The 5403-nt window shown below is 38.4% G+C and overlaps 1 long non-coding RNA gene across 2 annotated transcripts; it reads right to left on the bottom strand.

The window, feature by feature from the left end:
* Positions 1 to 209: 209 nt before the first annotated feature.
* Positions 210 to 4362, bottom strand: LOC120093624 (uncharacterized). Of its 2 annotated transcripts, XR_005487015.2 has the most exons (3): positions 4113 to 4362; positions 2846 to 2943; positions 210 to 2162 (listed from the first exon to the last, which is right to left on the bottom strand). It is a non-coding gene; the product is annotated as an uncharacterized LOC120093624 (long non-coding RNA). The 2 variants fall into 2 exon arrangements; XR_010053345.1 differs by having other exon boundaries at positions 210 to 2943; positions 4113 to 4337.
* Positions 4363 to 5403: the final 1041 nt, after the last annotated feature.

Raw genomic sequence — 5403 nt, 5'->3', positions numbered from 1 at the left:
AGACAGGGACGCTTGCTAGGATTTGGGGTAAAGAGAAATGTCTTTTTACTAATCCATGGAAGTAATATTTCTGCTATGCAACATGAGTACCTTGTAGAAATGTGTTGTGTAACACACAGCTGTATTTAACAATGTTTCTGTAGTCTTCAAACTTCAAAGATGAGATTTGAGCATTGCTAGTTTATAAAAAGCAAAAATACAGAACTTTTTGGGGGTGGGGATGATATCATGAAAATATGCACATGTCAAAACTCATCAAAATATGTACAGAGACAGGTTGTTTTCAGTTTGTCAACTATACCTTTGTAAGTTGTTATTAAAAATTATTTGAAAAGAATCCTATTTGAAACATGGCTGCTAATTCCACTTAAATGTTCTGGTGCCTCTATAAAAACATGTTTTAGCGAGTTGGGGATTTGGCTCAGTGGTAGAGCGCTTGCCTAGCAAGCACAAGGCCCTGGGTTCGGTCCCCAGCTCCGAAAAAAAAAAAAAAAAAAACATGTTTTAGCAATATTGCCTTGACAACCTCTTTCCTGAACACACATATACAACCAGCAATCATAAGGGGCTATGTTCATAGAATTTATGTTAATAAGGACAATAATAGTACATTCAGGTACCTCTTTTATCCCTCAGAACTTGTTACCCACCTGTATGTGATAGTCTACCACAGACAACTTCAATCTGTCCTGTGTTTGGGTTTCCACCCCCATCTACTAGGACCTGAGGCATCCTGATTTCTTGCAAAGAAAACTGCAATGGCTCCATAGAAGCTCTGCCCATCACAGTTTAGATCCAGGTCCAACAACTAGAGTCAGATCTACATTATCAAGTCTGATCTGTCATGTGCAGGCTTCTAACATTCTGGAAGGGGTGATTCTGCAGCCCTTGAGATAAGTCCCAAATTTTACCATGAAACTCTAAGAACTAGCAACATGGCAGGGAGGAATATAGATGAGGCCCCTGCCTTCAGAGGGCTTTGAGATCAGCTACCAGGAAGGGCAGAAAAACAGAGGAATAACGACCTCTGTAATCTATAAGTCCAATAGAAAATTTCCATAAATGTTATTTGGAGTGAATTTTTAGCTGTCACTGTTTGTATTTCAAAGGGACCTGTGACACAATTCTGTGTGAGCAAATGAGAGAAAAATCTGTTTCAAGAACAGTTTGTTATTAAAGCGAAACTCGTTTCACATTATTTGTTGAAGTTTAGTGAGTCCTTTATTTTATCATTTGCAGATGAATATTGAACATTCCATTCTGTGCAAGGCATAAATGACTATCAGAATGATTAAGGCAAATGTGAGAGACTCAAATTATAACAGGAAAAAATAGTTAAATTAGAATTAAACTACTATTGGTTAAAGAGCAGTTAAAGGTGATATGGTGGATATATGACTAGAGATATGGAAATGTTGAACATTACAATATGAGGATTCAGAGAGAAAACAACAGATTAGAGAAATGACGTCTACAGACTTGAGTTGAAAAGTGAGTTTCAGACACTGTGGAGAACATTTCACTGATGGGGGGTTGGTCTTGTGAACTGTATATTCAGACTCTGATTTTAATGCCTAGACATCGGTCTACAATCCAGAATGTGGCATGGTCAAGCATCTTCTGTCTCAATGTTGTATAAAATGTGTTTTCCACCATCTCTGATTGTCTAACCAACAGTTGATTGATTAAGCCTATGCCTAGTCAGAGGATAGGAAGGCTGGACTTCCAATCCAAGCCAGGGGTCCCAGGTAGGAAGAGGTAAGAGAAGGACGAGAAGGAGAGAAAGGAAGAGAAGAGGTGGCCATGAGGCAGAAGGTCCAGGAGGAGTCATAATGAGTAAGTCGCCAAGGAATTCACCAAGAGGACACAAATGGAGCAGAGTGAATCAAGGTGAGACTCAGACAGAAGGTAAAGGACCATGTGGCTGGTTAGAACCGAGGAATATCTACACAGTCAGAGCGCTTTAAGTCTGTTAACATAATAGGTCTTTGTGTCAATTAATTGGGAGCTAGAATGGGAAAAGAGAAGGCTACCAACCTTAAATTAATGCCTACAGTCTACCTTGCAGCTATGAAAACTGAGCCAGGATTCAATGGAAGCCTCCAATGTAACTTGTCTGAAATGACCATCAAACTCATAGGCCACTTACCACAGCCTCTTCTCTGAAATGAGATACAATGTTACATGTAGCGCAAAGCATCCTTCTCTACAAAGCATACATATATATTTGCCAATATTCTCACATTTATAATATAGACTTCAAAGTCATGTCCCTGTCACTTTTAGTAACTAAATACAGAATTTTAATTACACATTAGAGGTTCACACATTCAAAGTTGCATAGCAATTTGAACAACAATCATCGGCATAATATAGCATAAGAATATGTTAATTACATAATCAGTTTCATTGATCAAACTATCCAAATCACTTAATTACCTAAACCTTATATTTTGGCACTTTCTATTAAGCAATATATTTAAGAGATTACCGTGTCCTCCTCACTCTCTTAGAAGCTCCAGCTAGAGATGTTTAAGGCTGTTGTTGCTATTCATTTTACATTTTACTAGTGATTTCATTTCAGTATGCATTTAAAAAATCTACTATAATATTATCATTCTGTATTGTATGAGGTGTGAGGTGTGCAGTGTAAGGTGTGCAGTATATGGTATATTATATATAGATATACAGATTGCAAAATAAAGTTGATAGAATTTCATTTCTGGAAGAGTGAGAAACTTCAAATTCTAAGTAGAAAACTGCCAATGCCAAGTAAATCACCAAGTTTGCAGAACTCGGTATCCAGGTCAGATGAGGGACGGAGAGAGATTCATTTCAAGCTTACCTGCATGGTCTTAAACCAGCTGCCAGACCCCACCCCTGATGGTGTACAGAGGATGTGCTCTCGTGATGTTTTCCCACACAGTGCCTTCACTCCAGAGTCTGGTTTAAGAAAAGAAAATGCTCCTAATTTGGAACAGCAGTGACTTTTTCCTATTGCTCACACACATTGGTCCCAGCTGTCCCGTTTGAGGTTTACAGACAATTCTGGCTCCTCTTCATTAAAACTAGCCCACTGGACATTGTTATGCATCTGTTACAACGTCCCTATTAACAGTTAAAAGGCAAGTAACTGTTATGTTACGTCTGAGTTTTGCCTCCAAATGGTCACAGTAAATGAGACTCTCCCTGATTCTAACCCTCTGCAGAAATGAAGAATGGCTGTTATAATCTTCTCTTGGCTTTGCAGGGCTGAAACCTCTGGTGATCACCTGAACAACTGTTTATCATCCTTCAAGCCTGAGCCATTTACCTGCAGCTATCCCTCAGATGGGAAACGCTTGGAACACCTCTAAATGTTTCCTGGACTTATGGAAAAAACCCTGTAGTAAAGACAGCATGAATTCATTACTACTTGTTTGGTTTTTTTTCCTAGATAGTTCTCAGTATAATTTTTCTTGCCCTAAACTTAAGGAGAATCTTATGGTTACTTGAGTATGATGAAAGTTAAAAGAAAAATGTTTCTTGAAGTCTGATCAGATACAAGGCTGGTAAAGTCAAGATCTATGAGCTGCACTTAATCCTACGCTGGTGTCATTTATTCTCTAGGTCTCATCCTTTATCAGCAGAGTTAAAGCGTGAAAAGAGACCACTCGCTTTCCAGCTCTTCCAGAAAATGTCTCAGACTAGCCTGCCTGCTGGCTTGTCAACCTTCCACCTTTAACATAGAAACATTGCCATATATATATATATATATATATATATATATATATATATATATGTATGTATATATATATATATATAAATTTATATAATAGGTGATTTTAAAAACTCATTTATTAATAACTTTTACACCAGCATTAAGGATTCTGGAGTTTAGTTGTAAGATGAAACTAAACCATTATATTTTAGAAAATGTATAAAAATCTCCAAAATTTTAAATTAGTATTAGTATCATATAATATAAATGAGATAAGTTACACTCTAGCGCTAGATATCAAGATTAAAAACAATGTAAAGAGTATATAATCCCCAGACAAGATGCACATCAATATCCCTGTTTACATAAATGTGAGAATCTAGTTAGGGCAGCTTTAGAACCAAAGCTTTACCGTCACTGGACCAAGATGTTCCCTCCAGCTCCGTCACTCGCTGGCTGACTCACACACTATCTACACGCCAGCAAACTTTCCCCATAAATGGCCTCCCTGTCAGCTCCTGTAGCCTTAAGTGTTCCTGCTCTCAGTGGCCCCTGTCCTAGAGAACCTGTGGAACCTCAAGGCTCTTATCTGTAGAAGTGGCAGCAATGGTGAACATCTACCATGAAGGCACCCCTGGTGACATCCACCCCAGGGATTAACTGCTGCAAGCATCACAATCACAGCCACAGTTGCCATGGGGACCACCATCCTTGCAGAACATCTCACATGCTTTGCTGCAGCAGCCATCACCATGGTGAGCAACCCAGGGGACTCGGCATCAATTGTCTCTAAGTGAAGGCCATGGAAGTGTGATTTTCCTGAGCCTCAGAAGGTCATGACTGGTGAAAGCAAACATAGATTGTAGACCAGAACAGGACGGGCAAGGGGTACATTTACATACACATGTACAAGTCACCTTACTCCCTTACTTAGATATAATGACGGCCTCGCTCAAGATGACATCGTGGACACACACCAGCAGTGTTCTTTCTCTTCAAAACCTTGTTGGCCGTTCAGTTTTTTGTGTTTGAGATTAATCTTTCGATTTTTTTCCTACTTCTGTGAAAATTGACATTTGACTTTTGATGGGAATTGCATTGGCTCTGTGGATTACTTTTAGTGATATGCCCAATTTTACAATATGAATTCTGCCAATCCAAGAGCGAAGACAAGTTTGCCGTCATCTAACGTCTTTAATTGGTCTTTCTTTTATAGTGCCCTAAAGGTTTCACTGTAGAGATCTTCAACTTGTTCAATAAGGTTTATCTTAAAATGCCTATTTTTAAGCTATTAAAAATAGAATCATTCTAAGTAAGATTTTATGCATTGTATCAACTAATATTCTTCACCACTACTAAATTATTCAATGCTGGTAGATATTTTTTAATTCCAACTTACACTAGGTACCCAGTTAAATAATTTAATCCACACAAAAATATCCAAATGATTGTTTTGTATAATAGAATAACAGAGGACTTGTAATTAATAAATTGTTCTAAAAAACTTTCTGTTAAGAGGCTCTTACAAGAAATACCATTGGAGGCTGTAGAAGCAGTTCAGTGGTTGAGATCATAGACTGCTTTTGTATAGGACATGATTTGAGCTCCCAGCACCCACATAAGGCAGTTCACAGTCACGTGTAACTCCAGCTCCAGGGCTTCTGAAGCCTATGGCATTCTCAGGCACATGCAGGCACACACTC

The sequence above is a fragment of the Rattus norvegicus genome, chromosome 7, assembly GCF_036323735.1.
Source record: "Rattus norvegicus strain BN/NHsdMcwi chromosome 7, GRCr8, whole genome shotgun sequence".
Taxonomy (NCBI): Eukaryota; Metazoa; Chordata; class Mammalia; order Rodentia; family Muridae; genus Rattus; species Rattus norvegicus.
This window is presented reverse-complemented; position numbering and strand designations above follow the sequence as displayed.